Source organism: Triturus cristatus, chromosome 4_2 (assembly GCF_964204655.1).
Source record: "Triturus cristatus chromosome 4_2, aTriCri1.1, whole genome shotgun sequence".
NCBI classification, from domain to species: domain Eukaryota; kingdom Metazoa; phylum Chordata; class Amphibia; order Caudata; family Salamandridae; genus Triturus; species Triturus cristatus.
In genome coordinates, this window is record NC_140586.1 from 414,006,651 (window position 1) to 414,030,507 (window position 23,857).

A 23,857-nucleotide genomic window follows, 5' to 3' on the forward strand; every position below is an offset into this window, starting at 1 on the left:
TCTCTCAAAGTGCACTTTGTGAAGCGCTGTTTGAACATGGACGCGTCACTGAGGTGACACTTTCTCTCCGTGAGTTGCGGTTCCTCTGCTTCTTGGTGGGATGTCCAGAGGTCACGAGAGGTGAAGGAAAGAGCACATGGGTAATGTAGGCATCAGGAAATGATCTTGTGTATATTGGTGACCTTTAGAACATTGTAATCTGGTTTAGTTTAACGAATGCATTGAGCCCCTGGTCCATCAGTGTAATACTTTAGAAAATAAATACAGATACGTACGTATAATGATATTAGTTTTTCATGACCCTCTTTGTAATATTTCCATCCTAATATCAGATTTTTCTTCTCCATTTTCTTTTCGGTAGCAGCTGAAAAATATCAAATCTTTCAAGACAGAAAAATATGCAGGGCCTCACAGTGACACCAGGACAGAAGGTACAGTGGTGAGTCCTGAAACAGAGTAGGTGCTGTGGCTTAGTTGGTTAAAGTGCCTGTTTAGTAAACAGGAGATCCTGAGTTCGAATCTCAGCAGTTCCTTTTGTTTTACACAACCTCATAGAAGAGGTACTGTTAGATAATAGACTCATTCTTTGTAAACCCAGTTGGTCCTATTATATTTAGGGCTCCCGGTTTTATGGTGTTTATTTTTTTGACATTTCCGTCTGTATTTATCCATATTTAATTTGTTGTCAACTTTATCTGTATTCATCCAAATTTATTATGGGTTTTGTGAGAAAAATAAAGCTGAAACTGGTATATTTCCATATTTATTTAACCAATAAATATGCAGCCATGCTTTAATGTCTGCCAGGTGTTAGTGATATGAACAAATGCAGAAGATAAATCAATTCACTTATATGAGAGTATGCGCATTCCCGTATCAGTTTGGTTTTGTGAAGTGAAAAGATGTTTTTAAGCTGCACTGCCATCAAAGTACAACATGGGAAGCAGTAATGCAAACTTCAAACAACAGGTGCAGCACACTTAGCACAAGAGTAGCAAAGACACAATTATGTGGATATGCAGATGTTTACGAACCACATAATTAGTTTCCACGTCAAAATGTAATGACATGATAAAAAGGAAAGCATAGTCGGCAGGAATCAAACCTGCGCGGGGAGACCCCAATGGATTTCAAGTCCATCGCCTTAACCACTCGGCCACGACTACACCTTTCAAGATGTGCACTCACTCATAAATAAGCTGTAATGTGGTCTATAGTATGGGTAAAAGATGTTAGTTAATGAAGGGAAGGTGCAGACAATATTGAGCACATTATCTTCTTTAGAAGGTTATAAACTGTGTTCTCTGGAGAATCACAGAAGAAGGTGCAGCAAGTGTCCAGTTCTATGAAAGTGAAGGGAGGGGCAGGTATGTGAGATTGGGTAAGGAGTACAGAGAAAAAGGTACAGGAAGTGAAGGGTTAAGGATTTAGAGCCCAGTGAGTGACAGTGTGTGGTATGGATTAAGCTCGGGTGTGAGATGAACCTGCATAGCATTGAGCATGCGAGTGCTACCAAGCCGAGACCAGTACCTTTCTGGATGAGTGTGGCAGATGGGAGGGTCTGCGGATGATTCTTGCCTTCAATCCATCTTTTCTGAGGAGTGATGGTCGTGCAGCTCTTGTTATTGAAGCACGTTCAGTGCAGCTCATTAAATACTATCTGTGTTCTTTGGTGATGCTCCCCGGTGTGTGCGAATTTGTGCAGGATTATTGGAGCGCTTCAATGTCTTGGCCTGAAACTATCATGGGTCAGCAATGGCCTGTCTGTCTGTCTATTCAATGTCTCTGTGTACAGTCACTCCCTCTTCAGTTTCAATAGAACTCCTTTAGTATCACTTTATGCTTTGGCCGGTTAGGTCAGTTGGTTAGAGCATGGTGCTAGTAACACCAAGGCTGTGAGTTCGATCTCCTTACGGGCAACACCTTTTCCATAAAGTAGAAAAGAAATCCATTAAAAAACAAGGCTATAAAAACACCATATAGGGTTGTTGTTTATTCTGGTAATTTACTGAGCTCTGGTGGCTGATGTTTGGACCAGGACCAGGGTGAGTATTGCTATAGTCATGTAAAGGGCACTGTGGGCTATCAGCCCTCCTTGCTGTGATACCCGCCTCTGCCAAGTTTTCTTGGGTCTCTCAAAGTGCACTTTGTGAAGCGCTGTTTGAACATGGACGCGTCACTGAGGTGACACTTTCTCTCCGTGAGTTGCGGTTCCTCTGCTTCTTGGTGGGATGTCCAGAGGTCACGAGAGGTGAAGGAAAGAGCACATGGGTAATGTAGGCATCAGGAAATGATCTTGTGAATATTGGTGACCTTTAAATTATTGTAATCTGGTTTAGTTTAACGAATGCATTGAGCCCCTGGCCCATCAGTGTAAAACTTTAGAAAATAAATACAGATACGTACGTATAATGATATTAGTTTTTCATGACCCTCTTTGTAATATTTCCATCTTAATATCAGATTTTTCTTCTCCATTTTCTTTTCGGTAGCAGCTGAAAAATATCAAATCTTTCAAGACAGAAAAATATGCAGGGCCTCACAGTGACACCAGGACAGAAGGTACAGTGGTGAGTCGTGAAACAGAGTAGGTGCTGTGGCTTAGTTGGTTAAAGTTCCTGTTTAGTAAACAGGAGATCCTGAGTTCGAATCTCAGCAGTTCCTTTTGTTTTACACAACCTCATAGAAGAGGTACTGTTAGATAATAGACTCATTCTTTGTAAACCCAGTTGGTCCTATTATATTTAGGGCTCCCGGTTTTATGGTGTTTATTTTTTTGACATTTCCGTCTGTATTTATCCATATTTAATTTGTTGTCAACTTTATCTGTATTCATCCATATTTATTATGGGTTTTGTGAGAAAAATAAAGCTGAAACTGGTATATTTCCATATTTATTTAACCAATAAATATGCAGCCATGCTTTAATGTCTGCCAGGTGTTAGTGATATGAACAAATGCAGAAATAAATCAATTCACTTATATGAGAGTATGCGCATTTCAGTATCAGTTTGGTTTTGTGAAGTGAAAAGATGTTTTTAAGCTGCACTGCCATCAAAGTACAACATGGGAAGCAGTAATGCAAGCTTCAAACAACAGGTGCAGCACACTTAGCAGAAGAGTAGCAAAGACACAATTATGCAGATATGCAGATGTTTACAAACCACATAATTAGTTTCCACGTCAAAATGTAATGACATGATAAAAAGGAAAGCGTAGTCGGCAGGATTCGAACCTGCGCGGGGAGACTGCAATGGATTTCAAGTCCATCACCTTAACCACTCGGCCGCTACTACATCTTTCAAGATGTGCACTCACTCATAAATAAGCTGTAATGTGGTCTATAGTATGGGTAAAAGATGTTAGTTAATGCAGGGAAGGCGCAGACAATATTGAGCACATTATCATCTTTAGAAGGTTATAAACTGTGTTCTCTGGAGAATCACAGAAGAAGGTGCAGCAAGTGTCCAGTTCTATGAAAGTGAAGGGAGGGGCAGGTATGAGAGATTGGGTAAGGAGTACAGAGAAAAAGGTACAGGAAGTGAAGGGTTAAGGATTTAGAGCCCAGTGAGTGACAGTGTGTGGTATGGATTAAGCTCGGGTGTGAGATGAACCTGCATAGCATTGAGCATGCGAGTGCTACCAAGCCGAGACCAGTACCTTTCTGGATGAGTGTGGCAGATGGGAGGGTCTGCGGATGATTCTTGCCTTCAATCCATCTTTTCTGGGGAGTGATGGTCGTGCAGCTCTTGTTATTGAAGCACGTTCAGTGCAGCTCATTAAATACTATCTGTGTTCTTTGGTGATGCTCCCCGGTGTTTGCGAATTGGTGCAGGATTATTGGAGCGCTTCAATGTCTTGGCCTGAAACTATGATGGGTCAGCAATGGCCTGTCTGTCTATTCAATGTCTCTGTGTACAGTCACTGCCTCTTCAGTTTCAATAGAACTCCTTTAGTATCATATTATGCTTTGGCCGGTTAGGTCAGTTGGCTAGAGCATGGTGCTAGTAACACCAAGGCTGTGAGTTCGATCTCCGTACGGGCAATACCTTTTCCATAAAGTAGAAAAGACATGCATTTAAAAACAAGGCTATAAAAACACCATATAGGGTTGTTGTTTATTCTGGTAATTTACTGAGCTCTGGTGGCTGATGTTTGGACCAGGACCAGGGTGAGTATTGCTATAGTCATGTAAAGGGCACTGCGGGCTATCAGCCCTCCTTGCTGTGATACCCGCCTCTGCCAAGTTTTCTTGGGTCTCTCAAAGTGCACTTTGTGAAGCGCTGTTTGAACATGGACGCGTCACTGAGGTGACACTTTCTCTCCGTGAGTTGCGGTTCCTCTGCTTCTTGGTGGGATGTCCAGAGGTCACGAGAGGTGAAGGAAAGAGCACATGGGTAATGTAGGCATCAGGAAATGATCTTGTGTATATTGGTGACCTTTAAATTATTGTAATCTGGTTTAGTTTAACGAATGCATTGAGCCCCTGGTCCATCAGTGTAAAACTTTAGAAAATAAATACAGATACGTACCTATAATGATATTAGTTTTTCATGACCCTCTTTGTAATATTTCCATCTTAATATCAGATTTTTCTTCTCCATTTTCTTTTCGGTAGCAGCTGAAAAATATCAAATCTTTCAAGACAGAAAAATATGCAGGGCCTCACAGTGACACCAGGACCGAAGGTACAGTGGTGAGACGTGAAACAGAGTAGGTGCTGTGGCTTAGTTGGTTAAAGTGCCTGTTTAGTAAACAGGAGATCCTGAGTTCGAATCTCAGCAGTTCCTTTTGTTTTACACAACCTCATAGAAGAGGTACTGTTAGATAATAGACTCGTTCTTTGTAAACCCAGTTGGTACTATTATGCTTAGGGCTCCCGGTTTTATGGTGTTTATTTTTTTGACATGTCCGTCTGTATTTATCCATATTTAATTTGTTGTCAACTTTATCTGTATTCATCCATCTTTATTATGGGTTTTGTGAGAAAAATAAAGCTGGAACTGGTATATTTCCATATTTATTTAACCAATAAATATGCAGCCATGCTTTAATGTCTGCCAGGTGTTAGTGATATAAACAAATGCAGAAATAAATCAATTCACTTATATGAGAGTATGCGCATTTCAGTATCAGTTTGGTTTTGTGAAGTGAAAAGATGTTTTTAAGCTGCACTGCCATCAAAGTACAACATGGGAAGCAGTAATGCAAGCTTCAAACAACAGGTGCAGCACACTTAGCACAAGAGTAGCAAAGACACAATTATGCGGATATGCAGATGTTTACGAACCACATAATTAGTTTCCACGTCAAAATGTAATGACATGATAAAAAGGAAAGCGTAGTCGGCAGGATTCGAACCTGCGCAGGGAGACCCCAATGGATTTCAAGTCCATCGCCTTAACCACTCGGCCACGACTACACCTTTCAAGATGTGCACTCACTCATAAATAAGCTGTAATGTGGTCTATAGTATGGGTAAAAGATGTTAGTTAATGAAGGGAAGGCGCAGACAATATTGAGCACATTATCTTATTTAGAAGGTTATAAACTGTGTTCTCTGGAGAATCACAGAAGAAGGAGCAGCAAGTGTCCAGTTCTATGAAAGTGAAGGGAGGGGCAGGTATGAGAGATTGGGTAAGGAGTACAGAGAAAAAGGTACAGGAAGTGAAGGGTTAAGGATTGAGAGCCCAGTGAGTGACAATGTGTGGTATGGATTAAGCTCGGGTGTGAGATGAACCTGCATAGCATTGAGCATGCGAGTGCTACCAAGCTGAGACCAGTAGCTTTCTGGATGAGTGTGGCAGATGGGAGGGTCTGCGGATGATTCTTGCCTTCAATCCATCTTTTCTGGGGAGTGATGGTCGTGCAGCTCTTGTTATTGAAGCACGTTCAGTGAATCACTTAAATACTATCTGTGTTCTTTGGTGATGCTCCCCGGTGTGTGCGAATTGGTGCAGGATTATTGGAGCGCTTCAATGTCTTGGCCTGAAACTGTGATGGGTCAGCAATGGCCTGTCTGTCTGTCCATTCAATGGCCCTGTGTACAGTCACTGCCTCTTCAGTTTCAATAGAACTCCTTTAGTATCACATTATGCTTTGGCCGGTGAGGTCAGTTGGTTAGAGCATGGTGCTAGTAACACCAAGGCTGTGAGTTCGATCTCCGTACGGGCAACACCTTTTCCATAAAGTAGAAAAGAAATCCATTAAAAAACAAGGCTATAAAAACACCATATAGGGTTGTTGTTTATTCTGGTAATTGACTGAGCTCTGGTGGCTGATGTTTGGACCAGGACCAGGATGAGTATTGCTATAGCCATGTAAAGGGCACTGCGGGCTATCAGCCCTCCTTGCTGTGATACCTGCCTCTGCCAAGTTTTCTTGGGTCTCTCAAAGTGCACTTTGTGAAGCGCTGTTTGAACATGGACGCGTCACTGAGGTGACACTTTCTCTCTGTGAGTTGCGGTTCCTCTGCTTCTTGGTGGGATGTCCAGAGGTCACGAGAGGTGAAGGAAAGAGCACATGGGTAATGTAGGCATCAGGAATGATCTTGTGTATATTGGTGACCTTTAAATAATTGTAATCTGGTTTAGTTTAACGAATGCATTGAGCCCCTGGCCCATCAGTGTAAAACTTTAGAAAATAAATACAGATACGTACGTATAATGATATTAGTTTTTCATGACCCTCTTTGTAATATTTCCATCTTAATATCAGATTTTTCTTCTCCATTTTCTTTTCGGTAGCAGCTGAAAAATATCAAATCTTTCAAGACAGAAAAATATGCAGGGCCTCACAGTGACACCAGGACAGAAGGTACAGTGGTGAATCGTGAAACAGAGTAGGTGCTGTGGCTTAGTTGGTCAAAGCGCCTGTCTAGTAAACAGGAGATCCTGAGTTCGAATCTTAGCAGTACCTTTTGTTTTACACAACCTCATAGAAAAGGTACTGTTAGATAATAGGCTCATTCTTTGTAAACCCAGTTGGTCCTATTATATTTAGGGCTCCCGGTTTTATGGTGTTTATTTCTTTGACATGTCCGTCTGTATTTATCCATATTTAATTTGTTGTCAACTTTATCTGTATTCATCCATCTTTATTATGGGTTTTGTGAGAAAAATAAAGCTGAAACTGGTATATTTCCATATTTATTTAACCAATAAATATGCAGCCATGCTTTAATGTCTGCCAGGTGTTAGTGATATAAACAAATGCAGAAATAAATCAATTCACTTATATGAGAGTATGCGCATTTCAGTATCAGTTTGGTTTTGTGAAGTGAAAAGATGTTTTTAAGCTGCACTGCCATCAAAGTACAACATGGGAAGCAGTAATGCAAGCTTCAAACAACAGGTGCAGCACACTTAGCACAAGAGTAGCAAAGACACAATTATGCGGATATGCAGATGTTTACGAACCACATAATTAGTTTCCACGTCAAAATATAATGACATGATCAAAAGGAAAGCGTAGTCGGCAGGATTCGAACCTGCGTGGGGAGACCCCAATGGATTTCAAGTCCATCGCCTTAACCACTCGGCGATGACTACACCTTTCAAGATGTGCACTCACTCATAAATACGCTGTAATGTGGTCTATAGTATGGGTAAAAGATGTTAGTTAATGAAGGGATGGCGCAGACAATATTCAGCACATAATCTTCTTTAGAAGGTTATAAACTGTGTTCTCTGGAGAATCACAGAAGCAGGTGCAGCAAGGGTCCAGTTCTATGAAAGTGAAGGGAGGGGCAGGTATGAGAGATTGGGTATGGAGTACAGAGAAAAAGGTACAGGAAGTGAAGGGTTAAGGATTGAGAGCCCAGTGAGTGACAGTGTGTGGTATGGATTAAGCTCGGGTGTGAGATGAACCTGCATAGCATTGAGCATGCGAGTGCTACCAAGCCGAGACCAGTACCTTTCTGGATGAGTGTGGCAGATGGGAGGGTCTGCGGATGATTCTTGCCTTTAATCCATCTTTTCTGGGGAGTGATGGTCGTGCAGCTCTTGTTATTGAAGCACGTTCAGTGCAGCTCATTAACCTCTTGAGTGCCCATGACGAGATCCTCTCGTCATGGGCCGCGGTTGCGCTGTGCCCATGACGAGACTATCCCGTCATGAACCCCGCCCGCTAATGAAAGGGCTGGCACAGGGCGGGGAAAGGGCGGGGCATTCAAGGGGTTAAATACTATCTGTGTTCTTTGGTGATGCTCCCCGGTGTTTGCGAATTGGTGCAGGATTATTGGAGCGCTTCAATGTCTTGGCCTGAAACTATGATGGGTCAGCAATGGCCTGTCTGTCTGTCTATTCAATGTCTCTGTGTACAGTCACTGCCTCTTCAGTTTCAATAGAACTCCTTTAGTATCATATTATGCTGTGGCCGGTTAGGTCAGTTGGTTAGAGCATGGTGCTAGTAACACCAGGGCTGTGAGTTTGATCTCCGTACAGGCAACACCTTTTCCATAAAGTAGAAAAGACATGCATTAAAAAACAAGGCTATAAAAACACCATATAGGGTTGTTGTTTATTCTGGTAATTTACTGAGCTCTGGTGGCTGATGTTTGGACCAGGACCAGGGTGATTATTGCTATAGTCATGTAAAGGGTACTGCGGGCTATCAGCCCTCCTTGCTGTGATACCCGCCTCTGCCAAGTTTTCTTGGGTCTCTCAAAGTGCACTTTGTGAAGCGCTGTTTGAACATGGACGCGTCACTGAGGTGACACTTTCTCTCCGTGAGTTGCGGTTCCTCTGCTTCTTGGTGGGATGTCCAGAGGTCACGAGAGGTGAAGGAAAGAGCACATGGGTAATGTAGGCATCAGGAAATGATCTTGTGTATATTGGTGACCTTTAAATCATTGTAATCTGGTTTAGTTTAACGAATGCATTGAGCCCCTGGTCCATCAGTGTAATACTTTAGAAAATAAATACAGATACGTACGTATAATGATATTAGTTTTTCATGACCCTCTTTGTAATATTTCCATCCTAATATCAGATTTTTCTTCTCCATTTTCTTTTCGGTAGCAGCTGAAAAATATCAAATCTTTCAAGACAGAAAAATATGCAGGGCCTCACAGTGACACCAGGACAGAAGGTACAGTGGTGAGTGGTGAAACAGAGTAGGTGCTGTGGCTTAGTTGGTTAAACTTCATGTTTAGTAAACAGGAGATCCTGAGTTCGAATCTCAGCAGTTCCTTTTGTTTTACACAACCTCATAGAAGAGGTACTGTTAGATAATAGACTCATTCTTTGTAAACCCAGTTGGTCCTATTATATTTAGGGCTCCCGGTTTTATGGTGTTTATTTTTTTGACATTTCCGTCTGTATTTATCCATATTTAATTTGTTGTCAACTTGATCTGTATTCATCCAAATTTATTATGGGTTTTGTGAGAAAAATAAAGCTGAAACTGGTATATTTCCATATTTATTTAACCAATAAATATGCAGCCATGCTATAATGTCTGCCAGGTGTTAGTGATATGAACAAATGCAGAAGATAAATCAATTCACTTATATGAGAGTATGCGCATTCCCGTATCAGTTTGGTTTTGTGAAGTGAAAAGATGTTTTTAAGCTGCACTGCCATCAAAGTACAACATGGGAAGCAGTAATGCAAGCATCAAACAACAGGTGCAGCACACTTAGCACAAGAGTAGCAAAGACACAATTATGCGGATATGCAGATGTTTACGAACCACATAATTAGTTTCCACGTCAAAATGTAATGACATGATAAAAAGGAAAGCGTAGTCGGCAGGATTCGAACCTGCGCGGGGAGACCACAATGGATTTCAAGTCCATCGCCTTAACCACTCGGCCACGACTACACCTTTCAAGATGTGCACTCACTCATAAATAAGCTGTAATGTGGTCTATAGTATGGGTAAAAGATGTTAGTTAATGAAGGGAAGGCGCAGACAATATTGAGCACATTATCTTATTTAGAAGGTTATAAACTGTGTTCTCTGGAGAATCACAGAAGAAGGAGCAGCAAGTGTCCAGTTCTATAAAAGTGAAGGGAGGGGCAGGTATGAGAGATTGGGTAAGGAGTACAGAGAAAAAGGTACAGGAAGTGAAGGGTTAAGGATTGAGAGCCCAGTGAGTGACAATGTGTGGTATGGATTAAGCTCGGGTGTGAGATGAACCTGCATAGCATTGAGCATGCGAGTGCTACCAAGCCGAGACCAGTACCTTTCTGGATGAGTGTGGCAGATGGGAGGGTCTGCGGATGATTCTTGCCTTCAATCCATCTTTTCTGGGGAGTGATGGTCGTGCAGCTCTTGTTATTGAAGCACGTTCAGTGAATCACTTAAATACTATCTGTGTTCTTTGGTGATGCTCCCGGTGTGTGCAAATTGGTGCAGGATTATTGGAGCGCTTCAATGTCTTGGCCTGAAACTATGATGGGTCAGCAATGGCCTGTCTGTCTGTCTATTCAAAGGCCCTGTGTACAGTCACTGCCTCTTCAGTTTCAATAGAACTCCTTTAGTATCACATTATGCTTTGGCCGGTGAGGTCAGTTGGTTAGAGCATGGTGCTAGTAACACCAAGGCTGTGAGTTCGATCTCCGTACGGGCAACACCTTTTCCATAAAGTAGAAAAGAAATCCATTAAAAAACAAGGCTATAAAAACACCATATAGGGTTGTTGTTTATTCTGGTAATTGACTGAGCTCTGGTGGCTGATGTTTGGACCAGGACCAGGATGAGTATTGCTATAGCCATGTAAAGGGCACTGCGGGCTATCAGCCCTCCTTGCTGTGATACCTGCATCTGCCAAGTTTTCTTGGGTCTCTCAAAGTGCACTTTGTGAAGCGCTGTTTGAACATGGACGCGTCACTGAGGTGACACTTTCTCTCCGTGAGTTGCGGTTCCTCTGCTTCTTGGTGGGATGTCCAGAGGTCACGAGAGGTGAAGGAAAGAGCACATGGGTAATGTAGGCATCAGGAATGATCTTGTGTATATTGGTGACCTTTAAATAATTGTAATCTGGTTTAGTTTAACGAATGCATTGAGCCCCTGGCCCATCAGTGTAAAACTTTAGAAAATAAATACAGATACGTACGTATAATGATATTAGTTTTTCATGACCCTCTTTGTAATATTTCCATCTTAATATCAGATTTTTCTTCTCCATTTTCTTTTCGGTAGCAGCTGAAAAATATCAAATCTTTCAAGACAGAAAAATATGCAGGGCCTCACAGTGACACCAGGACAGAAGGTACAGTGGTGAATCGTGAAACAGAGTAGGTGCTGTGGCTTAGTTGGTCAAAGCGCCTGTCTAGTAAACAGGAGATCCTGAGTTCGAATCTTAGCAGTACCTTTTGTTTTACACAACCTCATAGAAGAGGTACTGTTAGATAATAGGCTCATTCTTTGTAAACCCAGTTGGTCCTATTATATTTAGGGCTCCCGGTTTTATGGTGTTTATTTTTTTGACATGTCCGTCTGTATTTATCCATATTTAATTTGTTGTCAACTTTATCTGTATTCATCCATCTTTATTATGGGTTTTGTGAGAAAAATAAAGCTGAAACTGGTATATTTCCATATTTATTTAACCAATAAATATGCAGCCATGCTTTAATGTCTGCCAGGTGTTAGTGATATAAACAAATGCAGAAATAAATCAATTCACTTATATGAGAGTATGCGCATTTCAGTATCAGTTTGGTTTTGTGAAGTGAAAAGATGTTTTTAAGCTGCACTGCCATCAAAGTACAACATGGGAAGCAGTAATGCAAGCTTCAAACAACAGGTGCAGCACACTTAGCACAAGAGTAGCAAAGACACAATTATGCGGATATGCAGATGTTTACGAACCACATAATTAGTTTCCACGTCAAAATATAATGACATGATCAAAAGGAAAGCGTAGTCGGCAGGATTCGAACCTGCGTGGGGAGACCCCAATGGATTTCAAGTCCATCGCCTTAACCACTCGGCGATGACTACACCTTTCAAGATGTGCACTCACTCATAAATACGCTGTAATGTGGTCTATAGTATGGGTAAAAGATGTTAGTTAATGAAGGGATGGCGCAGACAATATTCAGCACATAATCTTCTTTAGAAGGTTATAAACTGTGTTCTCTGGAGAATCACAGAAGCAGGTTCAGCAAGGGTCCAGTTCTATGAAAGTGAAGGGAGGGGCAGGTATGAGAGATTGGGTATGGAGTACAGAGAAAAAGGTACAGGAAGTGAAGGGTTAAGGATTGAGATCCCAGTGAGTGACAGTGTGTGGTATGGATTAAGCTCGGGTGTGAGATGAACCTGCATAGCATTGAGCATGCGAGTGCTACCAAGCCGAGACCAGTACCTTTCTGGATGAGTGTGGCAGATGGGAGGGTCTGCGGATGATTCTTGCCTTCAATCCATCTTTTCTGGGGAGTGATGGTCGTGCAGCTCTTGTTATTGAAGCACGTTCAGTGCAGCTCATTAACCCCTTGAGTGCCCATGACGAGATCCTCTCGTCATGGGCCGCGGTTGCGCTGTGCCCATGACGAGACTATCCCGTCATGAACCCCGCCCGCTAATGAAAGGGCTGGCACAGGGCGGGGAAAGGGCGGGGCACTCAAGGGGTTAAATACTATCTGTGTTCTTTGGTGATGCTCCCCGGTGTTTGCGAATTGGTGCAGGATTATTGGAGCGCTTCAATGTCTTGGCCTGAAACTATGATGGGTCAGCAATGGCCTGTCTGTCTGTCTATTCAATGTCTCTGTGTACAGTCACTGCCTCTTCAGTTTCAATAGAACTCCTTTAGTATCATATTATGCTGTGGCCGGTTAGGTCAGTTGGTTAGAGCATGGTGCTAGTAACACCAAGGCTGTGAGTTCGATCTCCGTACAGGCAACACCTTTTCCATAAAGTAGAAAAGACATGCATTAAAAAACAAGGCTATAAAAACACCATATAGGGTTGTTGTTTATTCTGGTAATTTACTGAGCTCTGGTGGCTGATGTTTGGACCAGGACCAGGGTGATTATTGCTATAGTCATGTAAAGGGTACTGCGGGCTATCAGCCCTCCTTGCTGTGATACCCGCCTCTGCCAAGTTTTCTTGGGTCTCTCAAAGTGCACTTTGTGAAGCGCTGTTTGAACATGGACGCGTCACTGAGGTGACACTTTCTCTCCGTGAGTTGCGGTTCCTCTGCTTCTTGGTGGGATGTCCAGAGGTCACGAGAGGTGAAGGAAAGAGCACATGGGTAATGTAGGCATCAGGAAATGATCTTGTGTATATTGGTGACCTTTAAATCATTGTAATCTGGTTTAGTTTAACAAATGCATTGAGCCCCTGGTCCATCAGTGTAATACTTTAGAAAATAAATACAGATACGTACGTATAATGATATTAGTTTTTCATGACCCTCTTTGTAATATTTCCATCCTAATATCAGATTTTTCTTCTCCATTTTCTTTTCGGTAGCAGCTGAAAAATATCAAATCTTTCAAGACAGAAAAATATGCAGGGCCTCACAGTGACACCAGGACAGAAGGTACAGTGGTGAGTCGTGAAACAGAGTAGGTGCTGTGGCTTAGTTGGTTAAAGTGCCTGTTTAGTAAACAGGAGATCCTGAGTTTGAATCTCAGCAGTTCCTTTTGTTTTACACAACCTCATAGAAGAGGTACTGTTAGATAATAGACTCATTCTTTGTAAACCCAGTCGGTCCTATTATATTTAGGGCTCCCGGTTTTATGGTGTTTATTTTTTTGACATTTCCGTCTGTAATTATCCATATTTAATTTGTTGTCAACTTTATCTGTATTCATCCAAATTTATTATGGGTTTTGTGAGAAAAATAAAGCTGAAACTGGTATATTTCCATATTTATTTAACCAATAAATATGCAGCCATGCTTTAATGTCTGCCAGGTGTTAGTGATATGAACAAATGCAGAAGATAAATCAATTCACTTATATGAGAGTATGCGCATTCCCGTATCAGTTTGGTTTTGTGAAGTGAAAAGATGTTTTTAAGCTGCACTGCCATCAAAGTACAACATGGGAAGCAGTAATGCAAACTTCAAACAACAGGTGCAGCACACTTAGCACAAGAGTAGCAAAGACACAATTATGTGGATATGCAGATGTTTACGAACCACATAATTAGTTTCCACGTCAAAATGTAATGACATGATAAAAAGGAAAGCATAGTCGGCAGGAATCAAACCTGCGCGGGGAGACCCCAATGGATTTCAAGTCCATCGCCTTAACCACTCGGCCACGACTACACCTTTCAAGATGTGCACTCACTCATAAATAAGCTGTAATGTGGTCTATAGTATGGGTAAAAGATGTTAGTTAATGAAGGGAAGGCGCAGACAATATTGAGCACATTATCTTCTTTAGAAGGTTATGTATGTATGTATGTATGTGTCTTGTAAAGCGCTGTGTTCTCTGGAGAATCACAGAAGAAGGTGCAGCAAGTGTCCAGTTCTATGAAAGTGAAGGGAGGGGCAGGTATGAGAGATTGGGTAAGGAGTACAGAGAAAAAGGTACAGGAAGTGAAGGGTTAAGGATTTAGAGCCCAGTGAGTGACAGTGTGTGGTATGGATTAAGCTCGGGTGTGAGATGAACCTGCATAGCATTGAGCATGCGAGTGCTACCAAGCCGAGACCAGTACCTTTCTGGATGAGTGTGGCAGATGGGAGGGTCTGCGGATGATTCTTGCCTTCAATCCATCTTTTCTGGGGAGTGATGGTCATGCAGCTCTTGTTATTGAAGCACGTTCAGTGCAGCTCATTAAATACTATCTGTGTTCTTTGGTGATGCTCCCCGGTGTTTGCGAATTGGTGCAGGATTATTGGAGCGCTTCAATGTCTTGGCCTGAAACTATGATGGGTCAGCAATGGCCTGTCTGTCTATTCAATGTCTCTGTGTACAGTCACTGCCTCTTCAGTTTCAATAGAACTCCTTTAGTATCATATTATGCTTTGGCCGGTTAGGTCAGTTGGTTAGAGCATGGTGCTAGTTACACCAAGGCTGTGAGTTCGATCTCCGTACGGGCAATACCTTTTCCATAAAGTAGAAAAGACATGCATTAAAAAACAAGGCTATAAAAACACCATATAGGGTTGTTGTTTATTCTGGTAATTTACTGAGCTCTGGTGGCTGATGTTTGGACCAGGACCAGGGTGAGTATTGCTATAGTCATGTAAAGGGCACTGCGCGCTATCAGCCCTCCTTGCTGTGATACCCGCCTCTGCCAAGTTTTCTTGGGTCTCTCAAAGTGCACTTTGTGAAGCGCTGTTTGAACATGGACGCGTCACTGAGGTGACACTTTCTCTCCGTGAGTTGCGGTTCCTCTGCTTCTTGGTGGGATGTCCAGAGGTCACGAGAGGTGAAGGAAAGAGCACATGGGTAATGTAGGCATCAGGAAATGATCTTGTGTATATTGGTGACCTTTAAATTATTGTAATCTGGTTTAGTTTAACGAATGCATTGAGCCCCTGGTCCATCAGTGTAAAACTTTAGAAAATAAATACAGATACGTACCTATAATGATATTAGTTTTTCATGACCCTCTTTGTAATATTTCCATCTTAATATCAGATTTTTCTTCTCCATTTTCTTTTCGGTAGCAGCTGAAAAATATCAAATCTTTCAAGACAGAAAAATATGCAGGGCCTCACAGTGACACCAGGACCGAAGGTACAGTGGTGAGACGTGAAACAGAGTAGGTGCTGTGGCTTAGTTGGTTAAAGTGCCTGTTTAGTAAACAGGAGATCCTGAGTTCGAATCTCAGCAGTTCCTTTTGTTTTACACAACCTCATAGAAGAGGTACTGTTAGATAATAGACTCATTCTTTGTAAACCCAGTTGGTCCTATTATGCTTAGGGCTCCCGGTTTTATGGTGTTTATTTTTTTGACATGTCCGTCTGTATTTATCCATATTTAATTTGTTGTCAACTTTATCTGTATAAATCCATCTTTATTATGGGTTTTGTGAGAAAAATAAAGCTGGAACTGGTATATTTCCATATTTATTTAACCAATAAATATGCAGCCATGCTTTAATGTCTGCCAGGTGTTAGTGATATAAACAAATGCAGAAATAAATCAATTCACTTATATGAGAGTATGCGCATTTCAGTATCAGTTTGGTTTTGTGAAGTGAAAAGATGTTTTTAAGCTGCACTGCCATCAAAGTACAACATGGGAAGCAGTAATGCAAGCTTCAAACAACAGGTGCAGCACACTTAGCACAAGAGTAGCAAAGACACAATTATGCGGATATGCAGATGTTTACGAACCACATAATTAGTTTCCACGTCAAAATGTAATGACATGATAAAAAGGAAAGTGTAGTCGGCAGGATTCGAACCTGCGCTGGGAGACCCCAATGGATTTCAAGTCCATCGCCTTAACCACTCGGCCACGACTACACCTTTCAAGATGTGCACTCACTCATAAATAAGCTGTAATGTGGTCTATAGTATGGGTAAAAGATGTTAGTTAATGAAGGGAAGGCGCAGACAATATTGAGCACATTATCTTATTTAGAAGGTTATAAACTGTGTTCTCTGGAGAATCACAGAAGAAGGAGCAGCAAGTGTCCAGTTCTATGAAAGTGAAGGGAGGGGCAGGTATGAGAGATTGGGTAAGGAGTACAGAGAAAAAGGTACAGGAAGTGAAGGGTTAAGGATTGAGAGCCCAGTGAGTAACAATGTGTGGTATGGATTAAGCTCGGGTGTGAGATGAACCTGCATAGCATTGAGCATGCGAGTGCTACCAAGCCGAGACCAGTAGCTTTCTGGATGAGTGTGGCAGATGGGAGGGTCTGCGGATGATTCTTGCCTTCAATCCATCTTTTCTGGGGAGTGATGGTCGTGCAGCTCTTGTTATTGAAGCACGTTCATTGCAGCTCATTAACCTCTTGAGTGCCCATGACGAGATCCTCTCGTCATGGGCCGCGGTTGCGCTGTGCCCATGACGAGACTATCCCGTCATGAACCCCGCCCGCTAATGAAAGGGCTGGCACAGGGCGGGGAAAGGGCGGGGCACTCAAGGGGTTAAATACTATCTGTGTTCTTTGGTGATGCTCCCCGGTGTTTGCGAATTGGTGCAGGATTATTGGAGCGCTTCAATGTCTTGGCCTGAAACTATGATGGGTCAGCAATGGCCTGTCTGTCTGTCTATTCAATGTCTCTGTGTACAGTCACTGCCTCTTCAGTTTCAATAGAACTCCTTTAGTATCATATTATGCTGTGGCCGGTTAGGTCAGTTGGTTAGAGCATGGTGCTAGTAACACCAGGGCTGTGAGTTTGATCTCCGTACAGGCAACACCTTTTCCATAAAGTAGAAAAGACATGCATTAAAAAACAAGGCTATAAAAACACCATATAGGGTTGTTGTTTATTCTGGTAATTTACTGAGCTCTGGTGGCTGATGTTTGGACCAGGACCAGGGTGATTATTGCTATAGTCATGTAAAGGGTACTGCGGGCTATCAGCCCTCCTTGCTGTGATACCCGCCTCTGCCAAGTTTTCTTGGGTCTCTCAAAGTGCACTTTGTGAAGCGCTGTTTGAACATGGACGCGTCACTGAGGTGACACTTTCTCTCCGTGAGTTGCGGTTCCTCTGCTTCTTGGTGGGATGTCCAGAGGTCACGAGAGGTGAAGGAAAGAGCACATGGGTAATGTAGGCATCAGGAAATGATCTTGTGTATATTGGTGACCTTTAAATCATTGTAATCTGGTTTAGTTTAACGAATGCATTGAGCCCCTGGTCCATCAGTGTAATACTTTAGAAAATAAATACAGATACGTACGTATAATGATATTAGTTTTTCATGACCCTCTTTGTAATATTTCCATCCTAATATCAGATTTTTCTTCTCCATTTTCTTTTCGGTAGCAGCTGAAAAATATCAAATCTTTCAAGACAGAAAAATATGCAGGGCCTCGCAGTGACACCAGGACAGAAGGTACAGTGGTGAGTGGCGAAACAGAGTAGGTGCTGTGGCTTAGTTGGTTAAACTTCCTGTTTAGTAAACAGGAGATCCTGAGTTCGAATCTCAGCAGTTCCTTTTGTTTTACACAACCTCATAGAAGAGGTACTGTTAGATAATAGACTCATTCTTTGTAAACCCAGTTGGTCCTATTATATTTAGGGCTCCCGGTTTTATGGTGTTTATTTTTTTGACATTTCCGTCTGTATTTATCCATATTTAATTTGTTGTCAACTTTATCTGTATTCATCCAAATTTATTATGGGTTTTGTGAGAAAAATAAAGCTGAAACTGGTATATTTCCATATTTATTTAACCAATAAATATGCAGCCATGCTATAATGTCTGCCAGGTGTTAGTGATATGAACAAATGCAGAAGATAAATCAATTCACTTATATGAGAGTATGCGCATTCCCGTATCAGTTTGGTTTTGTGAAGTGAAAAGATGTTTTTAAGCTGCACTGCCATCAAAGTACAACATGGGAAGCAGTAATGCAAGCTTCAAACAACAGGTGCAGCACACTTAGCACAAGAGTAGCAAAGACACAATTATGCAGATATGCAGATGTTTACAAACCACATAATTAGTTTCACGTCAAAATGTAATGACATGATAAAAAGGAAAGCGTAGTCGGCAGGATTCGAACCTGCGCGGGGAGACTGCAATGGATTTCTAGTCCATCGCCTTAACCACTCGGCCGCGACTACATCTTTCAAGATGTGCACTCACTCATAAATAAGCTGTAATGTGGTCTATAGTATGGGTAAAAGATGTTAGTTAATGCAGGGAAGGCGCAGACAATATTGAGCACATGATCATCTTTAGAAGGTTATAAACTGTGTTCTCTGGAGAATCACAGAAGAAGGTGCAGCAAGTGTCCAGTTCTATGAAAGTGAAGGGAGGGGCAGGTATGAGAGATTGGGTAAGGAGTACAGAGAAAAAGGTACAGGAAGTGAAGGGTTAAGGATTTAGAGCCCAGTGAGTGACAGTGTGTGGTATGGATTAAGCTCGGGTGTGAGATGAACCTGCATAGCATTGAGCATGCGAGTGCTACCAAGCCGAGACCAGTACCTTTCTGGATGAGTGTGGCAGATGGGAGGGTCTGCGGATGATTCTTGCCTTCAATCCATCTTTTCTGGGGAGTGATGGTCATGCAGCTCTTGTTATTGAAGCACGTTCAGTGCAGCTCATTAAATACTATCTGTGTTCTTTGGTGATGCTCCCCGGTGTTTGCGAATTGGTGCAGGATTATTGGAGCGCTTCAATGTCTTGGCCTGAAACTATGATGGGTCAGCAATGGCCTGTCTGTCTATTCAATGTCTCTGTGTACAGTCACTGCCTCTTCAGTTTCAATAGAACTCCTTTAGTATCATATTACGCTTTGGCCGGTTAGGTCAGTTGGTTAGAGCATGGTGCTAGTTACACCAAGGCTGTGAGTTCGATCTCCGTACGGGCAATACCTTTTCCATAAAGTAGAAAAGACATGCATTAAAAAACAAGGCTATAAAAACACCATATAGGGTTGTTGTTTATTCTGGTAATTTACTGAGCTCTGGTGGCTGATGTTTGGACCAGGACCAGGGTGAGTATTGCTATAGTCATGTAAAGGGCACTGCGGGCTATCAGCCCTCCTTGCTGTGATACCCGCCTCTGCCAAGTTTTCTTGGGTCTCTCAAAGTGCACTTTGTGAAGCGCTGTTTGAACATGGACGCGTCACTGAGGTGACACTTTCTCTCCGTGAGTTGCGGTTCCTCTGCTTCTTGGTGGGATGTCCAGAGGTCACGAGAGGTGAAGGAAAGAGCACATGGGTAATGTAGGCATCAGGAAATGATCTTGTGTATATTGGTGACCTTTAAATTATTGTAATCTGGTTTAGTTTAACGAATGCATTGAGCCCCTGGTCCATCAGTGTAAAACTTTAGAAAATAAATACAGATACGTACCTATAATGATATTAGTTTTTCATGACCCTCTTTGTAATATTTCCATCTTAATATCAGATTTTTCTTCTCCATTTTCTTTTCGGTAGCAGCTGAAAAATATCAAATCTTTCAAGACAGAAAAATATGCAGGGCCTCACAGTGACACCAGGACCGAAGGTACAGTGGTGAGACGTGAAACAGAGTAGGTGCTGTGGCTTAGTTGGTTAAAGTGCCTGTTTAGTAAACAGGAGATCCTGAGTTCGAATCTCAGCAGTTCCTTTTGTTTTACACAACCTCATAGAAGAGGTACTGTTAGATAATAGACTCATTCTTTGTAAACCCAGTTGGTCCTATTATGCTTAGGGCTCCCGGTTTTATGGTGTTTATTTTTTTGACATGTCCGTCTGTATTTATCCATATTTAATTTGTTGTCAACTTTATCTGTATAAATCCATCTTTATTATGGGTTTTGTGAGAAAAATAAAGCTGGAACTGGTATATTTCCATATTTATTTAACCAATAAATATGCAGCCATGCTTTAATGTCTGCCAGGTGTTAGTGATATAAACAAATGCAGAAATAAATCAATTCACTTATATGAGAGTATGCGCATTTCAGTATCAGTTTGGTTTTGTGAAGTGAAAAGATGTTTTTAAGCTGCACTGCCATCAAAGTACAACATGGGAAGCAGTAATGCAAGCTTCAAACAACAGGTGCAGCACACTTAGCACAAGAGTAGCAAAGACACAATTATGCGGATATGCAGATGTTTACGAACCACATAATTAGTTTCCACGTCAAAATGTAATGACATGATAAAAAGGAAAGTGTAGTCGGCAGGATTCGAACCTGCGCAGGGAGACCCCAATGGATTTCAAGTCCATCGCCTTAACCACTCGGCCACGACTACACCTTTCAAGATGTGCACTCACTCATAAATAAGCTGTAATGTGGTCTATAGTATGGGTAAAAGATGTTAGTTAATGAAGGGAAGGCGCAGACAATATTGAGCACATTATCTTATTTAGAAGGTTATAAACTGTGTTCTCTGGAGAATCACAGAAGAAGGAGCAGCAAGTGTCCAATTCTATGAAAGTGAAGGGAGGAGCAGGTATGAGAGATTGGGTAAGGAGTACAGAGAAAAAGGTACAGGAAGTGAAGGGTTAAGGATTTAGAGCCCAGTGAGTGACAGTGTGTGGTATGGATTAAGCTCGGGTGTGAGATGAACCTGCATAGCATTGAGCATGCGAGTGCTACCAAGCCGAGACCAGTACCTTTCTGGATGAGTGTGGCAGATGGGAGGGTCTGCGGATGATTCTTGCCTTCAATCCATCTTTTCTGAGGAGTGATGGTCGTGCAGCTCTTGTTATTGAAGCACGTTCAGTGCAGCTCATTAACCTCTTGAGTGCCCATGACGAGATGGTCTCGTCATGGGCCGCGGTTGTGCTGTGCTCATGACGAGACTATCTCGTCATGAACCCCGCCCGCTAATGAAAGGGCCGGCACAGGGCGGGGAAAGGGCGGGGCACTCAAGGGGTTAAATACTATCCGTGTTCTTTGGTGATGCTCCCCGGTGTTTGCGAATTGGTGCAGGATTATTGGAGCGCTTTAATGTCTTGGCCTGAAACTATGATGGGTCAGCAATGGCCTGTCTGTCTGTCTATTCAATGTCTCTGTGTACAGTCACTGCCTCTTCAGTTTCAATAGAACTCCTTTAGTATCATATTATGCTTTGGCCGGTTAGGTCAGTTGGTTAGAGCATGGTGATAGTAACACCAAGGCTGTGAGTTCGATCTCCGTACGGGCAACACCTTTTCCATAAAGTAGAAAAGACATGCATTAAAAAACAAGGCTATGAAAACACCATATAGGGTTGTTGTTTATTCTGGTAATTTACTGAGCTCTGGTGGCTGATGTTTGGACCAGGACCAGGGTGAGTATTGCTATAGTCATGTAAAGGGCACTGCGGGCTATCAGCCCTCCTTGCTGTGATACCCGCCTCCGCCAAGTTTTCTTGGGTCTCTCAAAGTGCACTTTGTGAAGCGCTGTTTGAACATGGACGCGTCACTGAGGTGACACTTTCTCTCCGTGAGTTGCGGTTCCTCTGCTTCTTGGTGGGATGTCCAGAGGTCACGAGAGGTGAAGAAAAGAGCACATGGGTAATGTAGGCATCAGGAAATGATCTTGTGTAAATTGGTGACCTTTAAATCATTGTAATCTGGTTTAGTTTAACGAATGCATTGAGCCCCTGGTCCATCAGTGTAAAACTTTAGAAAATAAATACAGATACGTACGTATAATGATATTAGTTTTTCATGACCCTCTTTGTAATATTTCCATCCTAATATCAGATTTTTCTTCTCCATTTTCTTTTCGGTAGCAGCTGAAAAATATCAAATCTTTCAAGACAGAAAAATATGCAGGGCCTCACAGTGACACCAGGACAGAAGGTACACTGGTGAGTCGTGAAACAGAGTAGGTGCTGTGGCTTAGTTGGTTAAAGTGCCTGTTTAGTAAACAGGAGATCCTGAGTTCGAATCTCAGCAGTTCCTTTTGTTTTACACAACCTCATAGAAGAGGTACTGTTAGATAATAGACTCATTCTTTGTAAACCCAGTTGGTCCTATTATATTTAGGGCTCCCGGTTTTATGGTGTTTATTTTTTTGACATTTCCGTCTGTATTTATCCATATTTAATTTGTTGTCAACTTTATCTGTATTCATCCAAATTTATTATGGGTTTTGTGAGAAAAATAAAGCTGAAACTGGTATATTTCCATATTTATTTAACCAATAAATATGCAGCCATGCTTTAATGTCTGCCAGGTGTTAGTGATATGAACAAATGCAGAAGATAAATCAATTCACTTATATGAGAGTATGCGCATTCCCGTATCAGTTTGGTTTTGTGAAGTGAAAAGATGTTTTTAAGCTGCACTGCCATCAAAGTACAACATGGGAAGCAGTAATGCAAACTTCAAACAACAGGTGCAGCACACTTAGCACAAGAGTAGCAAAGACACAATTATGTGGATATGCAGATGTTTACGAACCACATAATTAGTTTCCACGTCAAAATGTAATGACATGATAAAAAGGAAAGCGTAGTCGGCAGGAATCAAACCTGCGCCGGGAGACCCCAATGGATTTCAAGTCCATCGCCTTAACCACTCGGCCACGACTACACTTTTCAAGATGTGCACTCACTCATAAATAAGCTGTAATGTGGTCTATAGTATGGGTAAAAGATGTTAGTTAATGAAGGGAAGGCGCAGACAATATTGAGCACATTATCTTCTTTAGAAGGTTATAAACTGTGTTCTCTGGAGAATCACAGAAGAAGGTGCAGCAAGGGTCCAGTTCTATGAAAGTGAAGGGAGGGGCAGGTATGAGAGATTGGGTAAGGAGTACAGAGAAAAAGGTACAGGAAGTGAAGGGTTAAGGATTGAGAGCCCAGTGAGTGACAGTGTGTGGTATGGATTAAGCTCGGGTGTGAGATGAACCTGCATAGCATTGAGCATGCGAGTGCTACCAAGCCGAGACCAGTACCTTTCTGGATGAGTGTGGCAGATGGGAGGGTCTGCGGATGATTCTTGCCTTCAATCCATCTTTTCTGGGGAGTGATGGTCGTGCAGCACTTGTTATTGAAGCACGTTCAGTGCAGCTCATTAAATACTATCTGTGTTCTTTGGTGAGGCTCCCCGGTGTGTGCGAATTGGTGCAGGATTATTGGAGCGCTTCAATGTCTTGGCCTGAAACTATGATGGGTCAGCAATGGCCTGTCTGTCTGTCTATTCAATGTCTCTGTGTACAGTAACTGCCTCTTCAGTTTCAATAGAACTCCTTTAGTATCACATAATGCTTTGGCCGGTTAGGTCAGTTGGTTAGAGCATGGTGCTAGTAACACCAAGGCTGTGAGTTCGATCTCCGTACGGGCAACACCTTTTCCATAAAGTAGAAAAGACATGCATTAAAAAACAAGGCTA

At 42.1% G+C, this 23,857-nt stretch overlaps 17 non-coding genes across 17 annotated transcripts; 7 read left to right on the forward strand and 10 right to left on the reverse strand.

The window, feature by feature from the left end:
• Positions 1 to 459: 459 nt before the first annotated feature.
• TRNAT-AGU (transfer RNA threonine (anticodon AGU)) lies at positions 460 to 533 on the forward strand. The gene has a single exon. It is a non-coding gene; the product is annotated as a tRNA-Thr (tRNA).
• A 551-nt stretch (positions 534 to 1,084) lies between these two features.
• TRNAS-UGA (transfer RNA serine (anticodon UGA)) lies at positions 1,085 to 1,166 on the reverse strand. The gene has a single exon. It is a non-coding gene; the product is annotated as a tRNA-Ser (tRNA).
• Positions 1,167 to 4,716: 3,550 nt separating this feature from the next.
• On the forward strand, positions 4,717 to 4,790 carry TRNAT-AGU (transfer RNA threonine (anticodon AGU)). The gene has a single exon. It is a non-coding gene; the product is annotated as a tRNA-Thr (tRNA).
• Positions 4,791 to 5,340: 550 nt separating this feature from the next.
• TRNAS-UGA (transfer RNA serine (anticodon UGA)) lies at positions 5,341 to 5,422 on the reverse strand. The gene has a single exon. It is a non-coding gene; the product is annotated as a tRNA-Ser (tRNA).
• A 1,422-nt stretch (positions 5,423 to 6,844) lies between these two features.
• On the forward strand, positions 6,845 to 6,918 carry TRNAT-AGU (transfer RNA threonine (anticodon AGU)). Its single transcript has one exon. It is a non-coding gene; the product is annotated as a tRNA-Thr (tRNA).
• Positions 6,919 to 7,468: 550 nt separating this feature from the next.
• Positions 7,469 to 7,550, reverse strand: TRNAS-UGA (transfer RNA serine (anticodon UGA)). Its single transcript has one exon. It is a non-coding gene; the product is annotated as a tRNA-Ser (tRNA).
• Positions 7,551 to 9,743: 2,193 nt separating this feature from the next.
• TRNAS-UGA (transfer RNA serine (anticodon UGA)) lies at positions 9,744 to 9,825 on the reverse strand. Its single transcript has one exon. It is a non-coding gene; the product is annotated as a tRNA-Ser (tRNA).
• A 1,421-nt stretch (positions 9,826 to 11,246) lies between these two features.
• On the forward strand, positions 11,247 to 11,320 carry TRNAT-AGU (transfer RNA threonine (anticodon AGU)). Its single transcript has one exon. It is a non-coding gene; the product is annotated as a tRNA-Thr (tRNA).
• Positions 11,321 to 11,870: 550 nt separating this feature from the next.
• TRNAS-UGA (transfer RNA serine (anticodon UGA)) lies at positions 11,871 to 11,952 on the reverse strand. The gene has a single exon. It is a non-coding gene; the product is annotated as a tRNA-Ser (tRNA).
• A 2,193-nt stretch (positions 11,953 to 14,145) lies between these two features.
• Positions 14,146 to 14,227, reverse strand: TRNAS-UGA (transfer RNA serine (anticodon UGA)). The gene has a single exon. It is a non-coding gene; the product is annotated as a tRNA-Ser (tRNA).
• Positions 14,228 to 15,675: 1,448 nt separating this feature from the next.
• Positions 15,676 to 15,749, forward strand: TRNAT-AGU (transfer RNA threonine (anticodon AGU)). The gene has a single exon. It is a non-coding gene; the product is annotated as a tRNA-Thr (tRNA).
• Positions 15,750 to 16,299: 550 nt separating this feature from the next.
• On the reverse strand, positions 16,300 to 16,381 carry TRNAS-UGA (transfer RNA serine (anticodon UGA)). The gene has a single exon. It is a non-coding gene; the product is annotated as a tRNA-Ser (tRNA).
• Positions 16,382 to 18,573: 2,192 nt separating this feature from the next.
• On the reverse strand, positions 18,574 to 18,655 carry TRNAS-AGA (transfer RNA serine (anticodon AGA)). Its single transcript has one exon. It is a non-coding gene; the product is annotated as a tRNA-Ser (tRNA).
• A 1,420-nt stretch (positions 18,656 to 20,075) lies between these two features.
• On the forward strand, positions 20,076 to 20,149 carry TRNAT-AGU (transfer RNA threonine (anticodon AGU)). The gene has a single exon. It is a non-coding gene; the product is annotated as a tRNA-Thr (tRNA).
• Positions 20,150 to 20,699: 550 nt separating this feature from the next.
• TRNAS-UGA (transfer RNA serine (anticodon UGA)) lies at positions 20,700 to 20,781 on the reverse strand. Its single transcript has one exon. It is a non-coding gene; the product is annotated as a tRNA-Ser (tRNA).
• Positions 20,782 to 22,349: 1,568 nt separating this feature from the next.
• On the forward strand, positions 22,350 to 22,423 carry TRNAT-AGU (transfer RNA threonine (anticodon AGU)). The gene has a single exon. It is a non-coding gene; the product is annotated as a tRNA-Thr (tRNA).
• A 551-nt stretch (positions 22,424 to 22,974) lies between these two features.
• On the reverse strand, positions 22,975 to 23,056 carry TRNAS-UGA (transfer RNA serine (anticodon UGA)). Its single transcript has one exon. It is a non-coding gene; the product is annotated as a tRNA-Ser (tRNA).
• Between the last annotated feature and the right edge of the window lie 801 nt (positions 23,057 to 23,857).